Source organism: Erinaceus europaeus, chromosome 3, assembly GCF_950295315.1.
Source record: "Erinaceus europaeus chromosome 3, mEriEur2.1, whole genome shotgun sequence".
Lineage (NCBI taxonomy): Eukaryota > Metazoa > Chordata > Mammalia > Eulipotyphla > Erinaceidae > Erinaceus > Erinaceus europaeus.
The window spans coordinates 83,605,583-83,624,462 of record NC_080164.1 but is presented as its reverse complement, the minus strand read 5'-3'; the positions used below and the strand labels follow the sequence as shown (position 1 = coordinate 83,624,462).

Sequence of the window (18,880 nt, the reverse complement as noted above, 5' to 3'; positions counted from 1 at the left end):
CTTTCTTTGTGCCCAGCTCAAAGGCTGGGCTTGTACATCTCCGTGCTTTTGTCTGCTTTCGGCTTTGAAAGTGCTTACCCAGCTAATCTGGCCTCTCTGATGATTTCCCCTCCAAGCTCAGCAGGAGGCTCTTGGGGGATATTCAGGCAGAAATGACTTAATTGGATTGTCGCCCAGACACAGTCCCCAAATGGCTTTATGATGGCATTAGCCAGGCAGCTGCCATGGGAAGTCGTGTATGGGCTCCCGAGCACTAGAATCAAGAAGTGCTTTTTTGATTCGGTTCCTCTCATTGGCTCATAGCTCACTTACTCAGTATGTGAACTACTCCTGATAAATAGAGCTGGGCAGGGAAATCACGATGCGTGGGCCTGAGTGGAGGTGTCATTTGGCCTTGGTTGCATTGTCACCTGTACTTGAGTCTACTGGTAGGGGATGTTCTAGTAGGCAGCACAGTGACTTGTGTCCTCTAGACTGAAGAAGGCCCCTCTCTCTGTTTGGCCAAGGTCATCTTTTGCCACCAAGTATGCAACCTTGGCAGGAATGTGTGCGGAGTGGCTAGGGTGGGAAAGGACTCCACTCAGCCAGCCAGACCCACTGAGCCAGCCCATGTCACTAGCAGGGTGACACACCACAGCTAGATACATCACTCTCCCATTGAGGCTCCTTGTAAAAGCATGTAGGAAGCTTCCCTAGCACAGCTGTGCAAGGATTCAAGAGATTGAATCTTGGGCAGCTGTGACTCTGAGTTCCAGGGTAACAAATACTTCCGGGTCACTGGCAATTATATTAGATCCTGTAGGAATACTTAAGGAAGGGAAAACACATTTCAAGTTAAATGTCATTTTATCAAAAACCCACCGTGGGGATGCAGTGGCTTTATCCTGAACTAATGAGCCCAGGTCTGAAAGGGACCATCCTTCTCTATGCTTCTGTCCTTAACCATTGGGTGTCCGCTGCAGGTTAGTAGACTTGGCGCTCTCCTTTCTCAAATTAAGCTGAGTCTCTTCAGTAGCACTGAGTTGCTGTATTTGGGGAAATAAAGACTTTGGGATTCTAATTTGATTAATTTTGGAGTATGAAAATCTGCAGATAAATAAAAGTGGGAAATTATTGATTACCATGGGATTAGTACTTATATATAATCTAACTTTAATGTCAAATGCTATTCTCAGTAGGGTAGCTTGGAAGCCTAAAAACTGTCTTCCATAGAATGAGTGAATGAATGAATTAGTGAATGAATGAATGAATGAAGTCACAACCCTATGAATGAGTTCTGCTTGTGCTCACCCACCCCATGATCTGGTTGTTTTATTAATTAATTTTTTAATGATTTATTTCTGAGAGGACCAGGATATCTATCACTCTGGCACATGTAGTACCAGAGAGTGAACTCTGAACCTTACACCTGAGGATCTGATGCTTTGCCATTATGCTACCTCCCAGGGTTTCTTAATTTTTATGCAACACAAGGTTTGAGCTGAGGGCCTTGCTCATGTGTCACTTGCTCAAGTGACCACTTGGCTTGATTTGTTATTTATTTGGTGGGGGGGGGGGCATGACACTACTCTACTACCTATGGAACTCCCTCAATACTGTCCATAGTGTTTTTTGTTTTTTATTTGTAATTTATTATTTATTATTGGATAGAGAAAGAATTTGAGAAGGGAGGGGGAGACAGAGAGGAAAGGACACCTTTAGCTTTACTTCAGTGAGTACACATGAAGCTTTCCCCCTGCAAGTGGGTACCAGGGGGCTTGAACCGTGGTCCTTGCACACTGGAATGTGAGTGCTGAACCAGGTGCACCACTGCCTTGCCCCCTGTCCATTGTGTTTTCATTCGGGTCTTGACCTCTGAGACAACCATAAAAATTAAAAAGCAGGGAGTCAGTCGGGCAGTAGTGCAGTGGGTTAAGTGCATGTGGCGCGAAGTGCAAAGACCTGGGTGTAAGGATCCTGGTTCGAACCCCTGGCTCCCCACCTTCAGGGGAGTCACTTCACAGGCAGTGAAGAAGGTCTGCAGGTGCCTATCTTTCTTTCCTCCTGCCTTCCCCTCTTCTCTCCATTTTTCTCTGTCCTAACAACGACGACATCAATAACAACAACAATAAAAAACAAGGGCAACAAAAGTGAAAATAAATATGAAAAAATTTTAAAAACCCCAAAAGCAGAACATGACATGTTCTGCTTTAAGTTTAAACATGTTTAAGCAGAACATGTTTAAGTGATAAACTTTTGGACTTAAGTTTTATAGACTTTTCCCCACAGTTGGAAAAGCAGAGTGGGGTTTTGTTGTTCTCAGGAGGGTCCTGAAGTGGTGGTTGTAAGGGGAGGGCATATGCCTTGCTCTGGACCCCCAGGTCCCTGAGAGGATCGCACCTAAATGTGGAATCAGTACAAAGGGCCGAGGAGAGATTGTTCTTCTCGGTCTGTTACCAGTGCACCCCTTTGTGTCTCTTCACCACACCATTAACGAATTGGGTTCTTGCCTCTTCCAGTCTGGGTTCTGTGGGAAGCCTTTCATCTCATGTCAACTGCCAGGTTTCTGGAATTTTCTGGGATAGGCCACAGAAACATTGTTAGTGAGGTGAGGAAGAATGCTGAGGCTTCTGCCTGGATGTGGACTTCACCCAGTTTCTCCAGATAGGTTCTGAAGTAGTTTAAGAGGCATCAGCAGAATCATCTTTAGCAGACATTCTTTCAGGATCCTCAGTATTAGATATTAGACTCTCCAGATCCTCATTCAAGTAAATCTGCTATAGAAGCCAGACCTTCCACCTTCTGCACCCCATAATGACCCTGGATCCATACTCTCAGAGGGATAAAGAATAGGAAAGCTATCAGGGGAGAATTCTGGTGGTGGGAATTGTGTGGAGTTGTACCTCTCTTATCCTATGTTTTTTGTCAGTGTTTCCTTTTTATAAATAAATTTTTTTTAAAAAAAGAAAGATATTTATGAGACAGTCGGGGCAATTGGATGGCTCACTAGATGTGGGTTCATGCTAAAGAATTCATAATTAAGTGTAATAATGGAGTTGGGCTGATATTGGTGGTACACAATAAAATGTTGACAGGAAACACAGTTTTTATATGGGATTGGCTTTGAAATCATGTAACAAAAATGGGGCATTGATTTCCTTCCTTTCTTCCTTCCTCCCTCCCTTTTCTTCATTGTTCCTTCTCCTCTTCTTTCTCCACTTTGGTAAAGAGGGAAAGAGAGTAGTGAGTGGGTAGATAGCATAATGGTTATGTAAACAGACTCTCATGCCTGAGGTTCTGTAGTCCTAAATTCAATCCCCCACACCACCATAAGCCAGAGCTGAGTAGTGCTCTGGTAAAAGAGAGAGAGAGAGACAGGCAGACAGACAGACACTTGGTGGTGGCACACCTGGTGAGCACACATGTTATAATACATGCACAAGGACCCAGGTTCAAGTCCCTGGTCCCCACCTGCAGGGCAAAAGCTCTGTGAGTGGTGAAACAGAGCTGCAGCTGTCTTTCTATCTCTCTTCCTATGTCCCCCTTCCCTCTTGATTTCTGTCTCTATCCCATAAGTAAAGATAGTAAAAAATAAATAAAAATAAAATAGAGAGGGCAAGAAAGAGACAGAAAGGAGAGGTACCTGCAGCACTCCTGTTCCACCTCTTGTGAAGTCCCTTCCACCCCACACATTGGGACGAGGGACTTAAACCTAAATTCTCACTTGTGGTAACAGGTGTGCTCTACTGAGCTGAGCTACTGCTAGGACCCCTTAGCTATAATTCATAATTGCTCTGCTTCAAGGTTAGGTACCGTGGAAGAAGTCACCATTCTGTTTGTGCATGTTGGACATTTCTGTTAAAGTAAAAATCAGGATTGTGATGTTATAATGCCATGAGTGCCACTACAGGGCCCTGCACATAGGAGGATGGGCAAGACTTCCTGTGTTCTTGCAGGCAGGGGGCCATGATGTACACTGGGTTTTGGAGAAGGAATCTGTGTGAGAAAATAGAGACTATGTTGTTTTGTGCCCTGGAAGAAGGCACACTGAAGATGCTCTGAGGGTTGTCCAGTGGTTTGGTTATTGGCCCTTTCAACCTGTTCATCCATATATATGTATGTATTCTATTTTATATATCAATCTTTATTATTATTATCATTGTTATTATTTTATTATTATTATAAACCACTATAGCACTCACTGCTCAGCTCTTATTTATATGATACTGGGAATTGAACCTGGGAACACAGAACCTCAGACATGATAGACCTTTTGTATAACCATGGTGCTATCTCCTCTGCCCTTGAATTTATTAATAAGAGAGAGGAGAAGTGGAGCTTGAGGGAGAAACAGTATCACTCTGCTACGGGCGATGTTAGGGATCAAAGTTAGGGCCAAATACTTTGACAGTCCTGCACCATCCACTGAACCACCTCCCAGTTTGCCATTCATTCACTCTTGTTATTGATGGAAAAACACTGTGGGATGGGAATTCCCAGGTTGCATGGTGATGGCTGAACTGAACAGCTATATGCAGAAAAATGAAACTTAAAGTGGATCAAAAATCTGGATATTAGACCTGAAACTATAAAATAGAAAAATGCATAGATGAAACATTTCAGGACCTTTACATGAAAGATGTGTTTGGAGAGTCCACTTTATGGGCAAGGGAAACAGCATAAACAATGAACAGATGGGACTATATCAAATTAAAAAAGCTTCTACGCATCAGAAGAAAATTCCATAAGGATAAAAAGGAAACCTAGCAAACAGGAAAAGATATTTGCACCCTCTACTGCAGACAGGCCGTTAATACCAACCATCTATAAAGAACTCATACAGCTCAGCAAAAAGAACAACCCAATAAAAAAATGGGCAGAAGTTATGAATAGATGGTTCTTCAGAGATTGACGTGGCCCACAGACAGATGTAGAAATGCACCAATTCACTCATCGTGAAAGAAATACAAATAAAAACCATACTGAGATACCACATCACAATACCTGTGAAAATAGGCTCCATCAATAAAACAGGAAAGGATAGATGTCGAGAGAGGACGTGTAACAGAGAGAGGAACTCTATTATACTGCTGGTGGGAGTGCAAATTGGCATAACCATAGTGGAGAACAACATGGAGAAGCCTTAAGCAAATACAAATGGAAATACCTTATGATCCAGCAATTCCATTCATAGGCAACAAAAGAATGTCAACCTGTATCTAAGACTGAGGGAGAACTATAGTGGTTATTTATGGGGGTGGGGATGGGCACACAGACCTTTGGGTTGGTGGGGACAATAAAAGGCTATACTGTAAACCATTACTCAGTAAAGTTCTAAAGTTAAAAATAAACCACCACCACCAACAACAACAAAAGCAATTCACAGGTTGCCACCCCAGTAAAGGAAAAGGTGTATTCATCCACCAGGGCTGCCACATTCAAATATCACTAATAGGCTGGCTCAAACAATGGGCATTCAGTCTCTCACTTTTGGATGCAGGAACTCCCAAGGTCACAAGCTGTCCTGTCAGCTTGTGTGGTTCTCCTGTGTGTCTCCCAGGCTTGAGGGAGAGCCCTCTCTGCTCCTCTTCGCACGTCAGTTCTCCTGTGCTCTCCCTCTTCTTCTTTTTATTTAGATTTATTTTTTTGCCACGAGGGTTATCTCTGGGGCTTGGTGCCTGCACTATGAATCTTTTTTCCTATTTTTATTGGATAGGACAGAGAGAAAGAGAGAGGAGGGGGGATAGAGAGGGAGAGAGACAGACACACCTGCAGACCTGCTTCACCGCCTGTGAAGCAACTCCTCTACAGGTGGGAAGCCGGGGGGCTCAAACCAGGATCCTTTGGCAGGTCCCTGTACTGTGCTTTGTACTATGTCCATTTAACCTGGCACACTACTGCCTAGTTCCCTACCTCTTGTCTTCCTCCCCCTCCTCCCCCCTCCTCCTTCCCCTTCCCTTCCCTTCCCTTCCCTTCCCTTCCCTTCCCTTCCCTTCCCTTCCCTTCCCTTCCCTTCCCTTCCCTTCCCTTCCCTTCCCTCTCTCCCCGCCTTCTTCTTTTAAAATTCTCTCGCTCTTCTTATGAGGACACCCGTCATAATCCTTTAGCAACAACCTCATTTTAATTTATTTTATTTTTATCACTGGGACTTCATACTCTAGGCCAACTTTTTCAGATAGACAAGACACCACAGCACCAAACCATCCTCCAATAGGGCAGGATCGGGCCTTGAACCTTTGTTATGCACACAGCAAAACAGCACACTATTTTCAAGTAAGCTATTTTGCTATCCTCTAGCTTACCTTTTTTGAAGATTTCTGTCTCCAAATACTGTCACATTCTCAAGTGGTAGGGCTTGCAACACCATGTGAATTGAGACAGGAAGAACAGTTTACATTGTGACAGGTGGGACGCACACCAGTGTGATGTAATAGGTGCTATGAGTTGCTGAATGTGTATGTAGGTGGTTCATTTATGCTGGAGGCCTCTGGGAACTGTCCCCAGAGAAGGAGCCTTGGGAAACCTCTTGAAAGAGTGTAGGATCACTGAGGTTAGACTGAGAAGGAGGGTAGACTCCAAAGAGGAAGTAGGGAAGAAAGGAGAAAGCTTTCCAGACCTGATGATCCTATTCAGGAGAGCTTTATCTTGAATAAGAGTCCAACTCTGAGTGGGAATTGTAGAAATTTTGAAAACTAGCCTGGTGATAGGGTGACAGAAACAAAGAGCTGAAACAAGAGAGTGGGTGACATACTCAGCATGTTACAATGTGCAAGGATCTAGGTTCAAGTCCCTGGTTTCCATCTGCACAGGGGAAGCTTCACAATCAGTGAAGCAGTGCTGCGAGTGTCTTTCTCCCTCTGTATCTGCCCCATCTCTCTTGATTTCACTTTCTCTATCTAGAAAATTAATAACATCTAAGATTTTTTTTTAATAATTATAAAAGTTGTAACATCTTTACTCTTCCAGTAGAGAGGGCCAATAATTAGAAGAACAGAGGCTGCAAGTTGTGATTCTCACCTGGCTTTTAAAGGCTACAGAGAATATATGATGGGAAGAAGGCACTGAGAGGAGACACTAGCAGGTGTTTGATGAGGAGGAGACATTAGCAGAAAACCCTGGTCTGCACAGTGCTGGGCTGTTTTTATCTCAGGAACAGCTGAATGCAAGCAGTCCAAGTGGAGGTTGAGGAGTGTAAACTTAAATTTAGTCAGAGGGAGGGTAGCAGGGTGCAGTTGAGAAATACAACTATCTGGTAGTGGTTAGGTCTCATGACAAGGAGCTTAGCTAGCAGTCGGTGGTGGGCAGAAAAAAAATAGGTTTGTTGACAAGACAGACACCATCTTGGATTAGCCGCCTCACCCGTGGGGCTTTCAGAGCTACCTGAGTCCTGACTCGAGACAGTTATTGCAGGGACATACAGGGGTTCAGATCATCCTCTTGGAACCCTTGTGTGGATTGATAACATAGTCAGGGCTGCCCAGCCTCAGCCCCTAGGGGAGGAGAAAGTCTAGGCTGACCTCCAATGGGGCTGTTTAAGCTGATTGGCCTGGAACTGGTATGATTCCCCTTGAGTGAAGTTTTCCCACCGATGTTTCTGGGCATGAAGCCCAGAGGTTTGTGCTAGAGGTTCCCCAGGACAGCCCTGTCTCCTGTGTTCTTGTCAAGTCTTTGTGCTGTACCCATAGGAGCTCCACAGATGGTGCTGTGATGTCTCTCCCCCTTTTTCTATCTTTATCTGACATGAAAAAAGAATGACAAAGCCAACCTGGGGTAGTGAAGTCCTGCATACGTGAGAGTCCTGCACAGGAAGGGGGGGAAAAAAGAAAAAACATAAATCTTGAATCCAATTGCCCAATCTTCCTTATTGATAGCAGGGAGATGGTAGAGCACCAGGCTTGTGTGCTTGAAGTTAAAATCTATAAATCTTTGAAAGAAAACATCTCCGTTTTGTTGAGAACCTGTTGATTTTTATCATAAATACTTAGCAGGGAGAATTGCAGTTGTCCTATGAACATCTTACGCAAATCTAATTGGTCATCGACTCTTCAATTTGTTAAATCATGGATATGTCTAAAAAATATGCACATCTTGTAAATAGAGAATACGTTCAGAGCAATTAGTTTTTTGATCAAAATTTATGTAACTTGCCTTTGGACATTTTATTATTCTAGTTCTCCTTGTATTATCTTTTTCTGCTTGACAGGTTTTATTTGGGGGGGGATTAATGGTTTACAGTCAACAGTAAGATACAGTAGTTGGTACATGTGTAACATTTCTCAGTTTTACACTTAACACTCTAACTCCCCACCTAGGTCCGCCTCTGCTACCGTGTTCCAGGACCTGAACACTCCTCCCATGCCAACCCAGAGTCTTTTACTTTGGTGCAGTACACCAGCTCCAGTCCAAGTTCTGCTTATTCTGTTCCCTTCTGTTCTTATTTTTTAACTTCTATCTATGAGTGGGATCATCCCATATCTATCCTTCTCTCTCTGTCTGCTTGACAGTTTTTCTATGACGTGTTTAACAGTTGGCTTGCACTAATGCCAGGGGTAGACAAATAGATATCTACTGAATGTGAGCTGTAAGGATGGAACCCCTCTGTGCGTGTGTTGGAAATGGGCATGACAGTGAACTTACTGGGGTGGTCCTTCACTGCTGGGTTCCCTTGAGAATGTTGAGAAAGGACCCAGAATTGTTACCCAAGAGAGGGTCATAGACATAAGATCACAGGGGGAAAAAAAAGAACACCAGAGGGAGACGTCAGTGTCTTACCCCTGTGGAATGTTTCTCTGAACTCCTGGTAGTTTGGGGATGTCATTCCAGATGTCTTGTTGGAGGCTGTATTAGGCTATTAAGTGAGCTCCATAAATTGCCAAGAGACCTGCCCAGTCAAAGCAGGAGATCTCTAAAAGAAGCAGGGTCCTTCGAGAGAGCCTATGGCTTTCTGCATCTCTTCTTCTGACAGAAACTCCCAGACTTGCTCCCTTCTCCACTGCCAGCCTCCTGAGTTTGGCTGGTGGGACACTTGGGGACTTCAGTTCCTTAAGTATATTTGGCTGTCCTCATCCCCTCTGTGGTTCCTTCCCCCCACAAAGTATATGAGTAGTCCCCCTGACCAGGGACTTGGGAATAAGGTGTTGAGGATACCAGTGTATTGGGGGAGAAGTCAGTTGCTATGAAGCTATGTTCTTGGAGCATATTTAGAACAGTGATGTCAGGCCGATGTTCTGTTGTCACTATAACGGTGACTTTAGCTCAGATAAGCATGCAGCCCTCACGTGGTTCATTCTGGTTCTTTTCAGATCTCTGGCGTCCCTTTCCTCTGAGTGGCTTCACAAGATCACAGCTCTCCGCTGAGGTTCAGGTTGGACTTGAGGATCTGGCGATTTCTTGCTGCTTTGTGATCAGAAGGCTATCAGCAGGAACATTCATCTTGGGAGGAGCTCTGCATGTTTGCCAGTCATCTCTCATAGTTGGGTGTCAAAGGTAAGCCTCTGCACTCCTCTGCTGAAAGAGGCAGGAGTAGGGGTTCTTTCTGTCCCAGATGTTCAATTGGCATGGTAGGGTGCGTGCGTGTGTGTGTTTATTTAAGGTTTGTTTATTCAGTAATGAGAGAGAGAGAATCAAAACAACACTGGTACATGCAATGGCAGGGATTGAACTCATGACCTCATGCCTGAGACTCTATAACACTTCATCCACTGTGCCATCTCCTGGTCCTTGATTTCAGCCTTTTAAAGAGTTGTTCATGGCTTAACATATGGAGGATGCCCCACGTGGGCTTGAGGAAATGTATATTCTCTTACTGCTGGGTGGAATACTTTGTGATTGTTGGTTAGTTCCACCTGGTCTAGTGTGTAGTTTTAAATCCAAATTACCTTTCTGACTTACTGTCTGGATTATTTAGCCAGAATTGAAAGTAGGATATTGAAGCCCCCTACTATTACTAGTTTGCATCACATTGTTACTTATTTTGTTCTGTTTCGAAACACTGTGGATCTGCATTGTGTATTTAGGTGGTCCTATACTGGACATAAATATTCACAGATGCTCTAGTCTCTTACTGGGTTAATATTCGTAATATTTGTATTAGACAATCACTTTTTTTTAAGGCTGTATTTTCTTCCTTTCTTCCTTCCTTTCTTTCTTTTCCCTTTACTTGCCCTTGTTGCTTTATGTTGTTGTAGTTATTATTATTGTTGTTGATGTCATCGTTGTTGGATAGGACAGAGAGAAATGGAGAGAGGAGGAGAAGACAGAGAGGGGAGAGAAAGATAGACACCTGCAGACCTGTTTCACTGCCTGTGAAGCAGCTCCCCTGCAGGTGGAGAGCCAGGGGCTCAAACCGGGATTCTTTCTTTCTATATTTCTTTCTTTCTCTCTTTCTTTCTTTCTTTCTATTGGGGAATTAATGTTTTACATTCAACAGTAAGTACAATAGTTTGTACATGCATAACATTCCCCAGTTTCCCATATAACAATACAACCCCCACTAGGTCCTCTGAATCCTTCTTGGACCTGTATTCTCCCCACCCACCCACCCACCCCAGAGTCTTTTACTTTGGTGCGATACGCCAATTCCAGTTCAGGTTCTACTTGTGTTTTCTTTTCTGATCTTGTTTTTCAACTTCTGCCTGAGAGTGAGATCATCCCATACTCATCCTTCTGTTTCTGACTTATTTCACTCAACATGATTTTTTCAAGGTCCATCCAAGATCGGCTGAAAACGGTCAAGTCACCATTTTTAATAGCTGAGTAGTATTCCATTGTGTATATATACCACAACTTGCTCAGCCACTCATCTGTTGTTGGACACCTGGGTTACTTCCAGGTTTTGGCTATTACAAATTGTGCTGCCAAGAACATAAGTATACACAGATCTTTTTGGTAGGATATGTTGGGTTCCTTAGGATATATCCCCAGGAGAGGGTAGGTCCATTTCTAGCCTTCTGAGAGTTCTCCAGACTGTTCTCCACAGAAAAACCGGGATTTTTACATTGGTCCTTGCGCTTGGCGCCACCTGCGCTTAACCCGCTGCATTACCACCTGACTCCTGACAATCACTTTTTCTTGTTCCAGCCTTTGATAATAACATCTATTTGGGCACCCAAGGGTAGGCACAACCTAGCCAGACCCACTCCAGACCAGCACCAAGCAGATTGGGGGCCGGGGTGGCGGGGTGGCGGCACAGTAAACTTCATGAATTGGTGTCCTGGAGGCTGGCAATTGTGGGGAGAAGCACACATCTGCTGAAATTCAGTTCCAGAACACCCTAGCCTTCTGCAGGGGAATGCTTGAAACCCACTTCCTACAGAGGTCTAGGAGGTTCAAGGACTTCGGCTCAGGAGTTTACCTGGAGGTTTTGTCAGTTTTGTTGTTGCTTACGAAGGCTAAGGGGGCTGTGGTCCGGGAGGTGGTGCAGTGGATAAAACATCGGACTCTCTATCATGAGATCCTGAGTTCAATCCCTGGCAGCACATGTACCACAGCGATGTCTGGCTCTTTCTCTCTCCTCCTATGTTTCTCATTAATAAATAAATAAAATATTTAAAAAACAAAAACAAAGGCTATGGGGGACTTTTCACACTAAGATTAGAAGGGTAGCAACCTATCCTGCTTCCTTCACACAGCCTGGGTCTAGCATAGACCTCTTTTGGAAGAGAAGATGATCACATCATATATGTTTTTTGTCATTATTAGTGCTATGCTAGGGTTATTTCTGGGTTGTATACCTGTGTGGCTCCACTGTTACCTGCAGCTTCTTTTTTTTATTTTTAACCTTATGGAGAGAGGGAGAGGGAGAGGGAGAGGGAGAGAGAGAGGAAGAAAGAAAGAAAGAAAGAAAGAAAGAAAGAAAGAAAGAAAGAAAGGAAGGAAGGAAGGAGGAAGGAAGGAGGAAGGAAGGAAGGAAGGAAGGAAGGAAGGAAGGAAGGAAGGAAGGAAGGAAGGAGAGACCTGCTATACGACTCATGAAGTTTCTTTCCCCCCTGCAGGTGAGGATGGGGCTAGAACCCAGGTCCTCCTGGTAATCTCTGCACTCAGCCAGGTGTGCTAGTCACTAACAGGTCTTGATGGCCACGTCTTATAACCTGGAAACTTTATGTTAAACATAAATACTGGTGATACAGTCCCAGTGGTTAGATCCCAAGACTTGCCTTCTTGTGTTTGGAAAAGAGGACACCAGAGAAAGTGTCACGTGAGTGTGTGTTGTGGAGGGACTACGAGGCTGACAGTTGTGGGCCATCATTCCCAAGACAGTGACGTCAGGGGCACAGGTGGGTCTACAGCAATAGAAGTCCAGGGACAATGTGGCACCACAAACCTGGCTAATAACCCACGGAACTCAGGGAAGACAATGCTATGGTATAAAGCCCTTTTGGTACCTCTTCCCCAACACCTGCAGCAAACTCAGGAGCCCCCTCAGCCACTGCAGCAGAGGATGGGTACCAGCTCACCTCCTCACTGTCTATGCTGCTGGCTTCTGCTCTCTTGGGGGCCCAGCAGAGAGGTAGATGGGACCTGCAGTGGGGGCAAGGGTGCAGGTGATTGTTGTACACCTCTGCCTTCCCCTTGCTTCTGAAAGCAAAACCCAGGCCTCTGAAAGATCAGACCGTGAACTGAGCACTCAGGACTGCTGTGAAGCAGGTTAGAAAGAGTGGTTTGAGTGTTTTCATCAGGACCTAGAACCGTGGCAATACCATTAAAAACTCAGATCTCAGCAGTCCAAGAGATGTTGCAGTGGATAAAATATTGGACTCTCAAGCATGAGTTCCTGAGTTCGATCCCTGACATTGTGTGTGATGCTCTGGTGTTCTCTCTCTCTCTCCCTTCCCTTCTGCTCCTTAATTAAATAGATAAATATTTTTTTCTCTTTCTTCTTCTTTATTTTTCCTTCTCTCTCTCTGGGTGCTGATGGAGCTGGAGTGCAGAGTCCTCTTATCTTCATCCTATCACTTCTCCCCCACTGGGGATATGGATCAAGGTTGTTTATGGGGAGCAAAAGGTAGGAGTTTTGGCTTCTGTAGCAGCTTCTCTGCTGAGCTTGAGTGTTGACATGTTGATCCATACCCCCAGCCTGTTTCTATTTTTCCCCAGTGGACCAGAGCTATGGAAATGCGAGGGTCCAGGACACACTGATGATGTTTTCTGCCCAGAGAAGTTGGGGTGGAGTCATGGTAGCATCTGCAGCCTAGTGTTTGGAAGATGGCATGACCTAAGTTAAGACAAGAAGGTTAATGAACAGGAACCAGAAAGTAGGATCAGAGCAGATGATCTTAGGGATTTTAGGGTAGAAGAAAGCTAGGAGAACCATTTTAGACATGTTCCTAGGGGCATACAACAATAGTAGTTTTGCTTGAGTTTGGTAGCTAGCATGAGGTTAGATGAGACAATAGTCTGAGACAATAGTCTGAGAGAATGGTGTCAGAGTGGAGAAAGGGGTTAGAAAGTTGGATTAGGGAAGGGAGTAGCTCCCATTCTCATAAAAAAGAATTTTGTGGCAAACATTAGCTATTTACCTCCATCCACCTGCTCCAGGGCCCATATGTAAATGCATATTTTTATTTAGTGCCAGAGCCTGTGTAACCTCTTAAATCCCTATTGGTTTGAGCTTATAGCTCATGGTCACATCTGAGGAACATTGCAGGCTTCACTCACTTCAGGACCAGTTTTTTTCAAGTGGCAGGGTGGGATATGCCCAGCCTCCCTTCAGCGAGTGGGGTTATCCCCACCATCATTGCTTTATGGTAGAGCCAAGGTCCTGAGAGGGCCCTCAAGATGCTGTTCCTTATGGAAGCAACCAGTGGTAGTGGAGAGAGGGATGCTTTAGGGCCCATCATAATGTGTATGGAAATCTAAGGATTCCCTAACTAGGACCCCAGGTAATCAGATGGTGTGATATTGACCAAACAGGCCATTATTAAGTGCCAGTCTCTTGCCCTTATCCAGCTTTTGTAGTCCTTTCTCTGTCTGATTACTTTAGATTTTTCTCTCAGTTGCTTAGGTGTTGTGTGTCATTTGTTGAGCCCAACCAGTGTTAGGTTTTAGGGACCTGTCTTCTTTGGGCCTTTCTGCTAGGCTGTCCTGCTAATTTGGTCTAAATCAAATAAATTACAGAATTTATGATGCCTTCTTTAGGCACTTCAACCATTATTAAACACTTTGACTTTGAGTTATACAATTGCCTCTTGTTTATGGATATGTGGAATCCTGATTTTTTTTTTAATTATCTTTTATTTTTGGATAGAGACAGCAATTGAGAGGGATAGAAAGAGAGAAAGAAAGAAAGAAAGAAAGAAAGAAAGAAAGACCTACAACACTGCTTCACCACTCGCAAAGCTTTCCCCTGCAGGTGGGAACCCTAGGGGCTCAAACCCAGGTCCTTGCACATTGTAATGTGTGCGCTCAACCAGGTACACCACCACCCAGACCCTAGAGAATCCTGATTTAATACAGTTAAATCCAATTATTACAAGTGACTGAGGGAGAGAAAGAGGATGGTCGTGGAGATAGAGATTGAGTGTGGGGTGGGTCAGATTTTCCACCCAAAACCACAATAATGAACTACAGAGTGGAGACCTGTGCATGTGGAATCAACAGGCAGAGAAATGGTTCCAAAGCTGGGAGGGTGGATGGAATCATCCCGGAAATGAGCAGGAATAGAGACTTGACTGCCTGTGTGTCTGTAGGTCAGGAGCACATGCCACCGTCAGAAAGGAGACTGAGCAGGAGAAGGCAGCACAAGCAGGGGTCTGAGCCGTGGCCAGGGGCCAAATTGAGTGTCAGTAGCACCTGCTAGCACTAAGATGACCCAGGAAAGAGAGTGGTACTCCTGACTTGGGGGAGTGGTAGAACAGCTTCCGGGGCAGAGTTCTGCAGGAGGAAGTTCTGCAGGAGTTCTGCAGGAGGATGTGTTTAGTCCAGCACACAGGTAAGGATGTTATCCAGACACTAGCTTCGGGAGCAGGAGCATCAACAGACAGGGCCCCCACCCACTTCTTTTCTCATTAAGTAGAGAAATAGAAGCCAGAATAGAAGGCTTAAGAAGGTGGGTCTGAGCATTCTGTCTACTGTAGATTTATACGGCATAGGATTCTGAAGAACTAAGGTGATCTTGACAGCTGGGTTATATTGGACCCTGTGAGACTGCATAATGGGGAGTTTCCTCCCATCCTTCCTTCCTTCCTCCCTCCCTTCCTTCCTCCCTCCCTCCCTTCCTTCCTTCCTTCCTTCCTTCCTTCCTTCCTTCCTTCCTTCCTTCCTTCCTTCTTCCCACCAGGGGTATTGCTGGGGCTCAGTGTCCACATGACTCCATCATTCCTAGTGGCCACCCCCCCCTTTGTTTTCCTCTTTAATAGAGAATGAGAGACACACAGAGACACCTATAACACTGCTCATAAACCCTCCTCCCCTCGCATGGGGGGACCAGAGGCTTGAACCTGGGTCCCTGCAGGTGCGGATGCATGCAGTCTATCTGTTGCACTACCCCCTCAACCTCTGGGGAATATGTTGTTTAAGTCTCAGTGCTGGTTATAAACACTTGTATGTCTCAAAGCCAGAGTACCCAGGTTAAAGCCTTGACAGAAGCTTCGGTGCTGTGGTTTCTCCCCTACCACCACCCCCTTTTGTCTTTGTGTTTCTTTCTAAGAAAGATGGGCTAGGATGGAAGCCTAATGACAAAACAAACAAGAAAACTGTAAGACCAAATGACATGCTCATGATCTATCACTCTTCATTTCTGAATGCTTGTCAAACACTGCTGCGTCAAATAGAGCTGCATGCACAGAGGAAAAGCCAGGACTGGACCAGCTGTGCTGTCCTCTCTGCACAGTGCCCCCTTCATCCTCTCTGGGGTCTTTCCCCTCACTACACACAGCCCAATTCTACCATTCCTGGTGGCCTTTTTTTTTTCCTTTTTTTTTTAATATTTATTTTTTTATTCCCTTTTGTTGCCCTTGTTGTTTTATTGTTGTAGTTATTGTTGTTGTCGTTGTTGGATAGGACAGAGAGAAATGGAGAGAGGAGGGGAAGACAGAGAGGAGGAGAGAAAGATAGACACCTGCAGACCTGCTTTACCGCCTGTGAAGCGACTCCCCTGCAGGTGGGGAGCCGGGGTTCAAACCGGGATCCTTATGCCGGTCCTTGTGCTTTGCGCCACCTGCACTTAACCCGCTGCGCTACAACCCGACTCCCTTTTTTTCCTTTCTTTCCTCTAGATAGAGGGTGAAAGACAGGGGCTAGGTGGTGGTACACATGGTAGAGTGCACACATTACCATGCAGGAGGGCCAGTGTTCAAGCCCTCAGTCCCTACCTGCAGGAGGGAGGCATTAACAAGTAGTGAAGCAGTGTTGCAGTTGTCTCTCTTTTTTCTCTCCTTTCTCCTTTCTCTTTCAAGTTCTCTCTCCGTTTGAAAGACAGAAGGAAGGAGAAAAAGGGAAAAATTTTTTCTTAAAGCTGAGTCAGTTAAAGAAGGAAAGAGTGACAGACTTGGAAGGACACTGCAGAAGCTATGCCACCCTGGCACTCCCATGTGGTTTCCAGGGCTCAACCTGGAGTTCCTGTACATGGTGACACCTGCACCTGCATTCTCCCTGGTGGGCCACTGGACATCCTTCCCTCCTTCAGTACTTGTCACAGACCAGTTATCAAAAGGTGTTGGGTAATTGTGCAGATACCCTCAGGGTATCGCCCATTCCCATTCCCGGAGAGCTGAAACCCTAGCTTCCCAGAGTGCCTGGTTTCTCCACCCCCTTTTTCTAGCCAATCCCTTCCCGACTTTCCACTTTCGGAATTTATCCCATAAAAGCCCTCCTGCTTCTGCCTTTCTCTTTCTCTTGCCTTTTTCCTACCTTTGGCGACCTGACTCAGGGAAGGGTTGCTGCACATAGCGGGAGGCGGCCATTTTGCTAGCTCCAGTAGCCCGAACCGCTGTGCCCACACCCGACTCTGAGGTGCCCGAGTGAATAAAGATTTGTGTTTCCGCTCGGCTCCGGTCTCTTCCCCCCTACCCCCAGATGCAGTCCAACATCTGGCGCCTGAACAGGGAAGGGGCCAGGTGGTGGCGCATCCGGGTTCGATCCCCGGGTCCCCACTTGCAGGGGGAAAGCTTTGCAAGTGTGAAGCAGGGCTGTATGCGTTTCTCTACTCTCTCCCCTTTCCTCATGATTTCTGCCTGTTTCTATCCAATAAATATTAAAATATTTAAAAAAAAATAGGAACCAGTTGGTGGCACACCTGGTTGAGTGCACACATTACAGTGTGCAAGGACCCGGGTTCAAAAGTCCCCGGTCCCCACCTGCAGGGGGAAAACTTTGCAAGTGGTGAAGTAGTGTTGCAGGTGTCCCTCTGCCTCTCTCCTTCTCTGTCTCCCCATTCTCTCTTGATTTCTGGCTGTTTCTATCACACAAAATAAAGATGATAAAAAAATTTAAAAATATTTAAAAAATGAAATTGCCCTACTTGCTAGGGAAAGCTTCACAAGCTTTGAAGCAGGGCTTCAGGTGTCTCTCTGTCCCTCTCCCTCAATCCTCTCTATATCCCTCCCCTCTCAACTTCTCTGTGTCTACCTCATAATAATTAAATAAAAAATATTTTTAAAAAATTAAATTGAAGTCCAGTTTGGGGTCATCCCCATTTAACTTGCTGTACACACCCCCCTTTTTTTTTTTTTTTTGTCATTTAGCAGACTATCTGCCTTCTAACAGGATTGTTGATAAAGTCTGGGGTTTGTTAAACAATAGTTCTAGAGGGTTATTGAATCCCAGCTCAGATTTTTTTCCCCCTAGTTTGGTGGATTTAAACAAATTAGTGAATGTCTCGTCAGTCCCAGTTCATTCATTAAAAAGTCTGTTGTTGACCTATATTTCATAGGCTTGCTGCTAACAGTTGACAAGCTGGCACATAGAAAATGGCAGCATGGCCAGGGAGGTAGCACAGTACGTAGAGCACCGGAATCATAGGCTTGACGTCCTGATGGTGATCCCCAGCAGTGAATGTTCCAGAGGGATGAGGGGTGCTGTGGCTCTCTCTCCCTCTGTCTTTTTCATAAGTAAATAAATCTTAACACCTCCCAAAAAAAAACGAAAAAAGAAAGTAGGAAGAAAACATTCATGTGAGTCCTCATAAATGTTTTTTAAGTACCTTCTTTTTTAAAAATTTTCTTTTGAGGAGGTTAGTGCTTTACAGTGCAGTCATTGACATATGCAGACAATTTCTTTATGTACCAGGCCCCCACAGTTTTCTTCTTCTCCTCCTTGCACCCTCCCCAGAGTCCTTTGCCTGAAGCAGTACGCCATGTCCACTCTATGTGTCACGTTCATGTTTTCCCTCCCCCTTTCCTGTCTCATTGCTGTTGTAATTTAACTTACATAGGGGTTGGTTGGGGGCTGCTGTGCATAAAAAGACTCACAGCAAGGAGCTGGGAACTGGTTTAAACAACACAAGGTGTATTAAGGTAAAACAGGTAAAAGGCAAAATAAGCAACTATCATCAAGGGTTAAGAGTATGCTAGTTCCATAAAATCTGAGTATAGTCATCAAAAGTTTAGTCTCATAAGATAAACAATTATCAGCTCTGGTAAAGGTTGCTCATGGCTATAGAGGGGTCTAAAAGTTTACCAGCTAGCAAAGTCACTCGTGTTCAGTTCCCAGGAGAAGTAGCCATGGCAGATACCTGGCGCACCTCTGCCGAGATGCATCTGACCAGGAGAAGCAGCAGTAGCCAAAGAGAGCGACGTGCTCAAAGTTCCGTGCTTTATACCTTCCTTTCTCTGTCTGTCCAGCCTCAGGGTGATGTCATTCGTATGCTAACAGTCCCAAACTCCTATTGGGGTCACAACGCATTGCGTTCCGCTAATAAGCGAGACCATTTGATATCCGTCCTCTTTTAGGCTTATCTCTGGGA

At 45.0% G+C, this 18,880-nt stretch overlaps 1 protein-coding gene across 6 annotated transcripts in view; it reads left to right on the top strand.

The window, feature by feature from the left end:
* The window catches only part of NCK2 (NCK adaptor protein 2), a 125,620-nt gene that overhangs the window by 68,089 nt on the left and 38,651 nt on the right, over positions 1-18,880 (top strand). For 5 of the 6 annotated variants that reach the window (XM_060187612.1, XM_060187616.1, XM_060187615.1 and 2 more), the window contains exon 2: positions 9,282-9,465. The exons of the other annotated variant lie outside the window; for it this stretch is intronic. The gene's annotated coding sequence lies outside the window, so the exon portion shown is untranslated. The remainder of the gene's footprint in view (positions 1-9,281; positions 9,466-18,880) is intronic. 6 annotated transcript variants of the gene reach the window in all.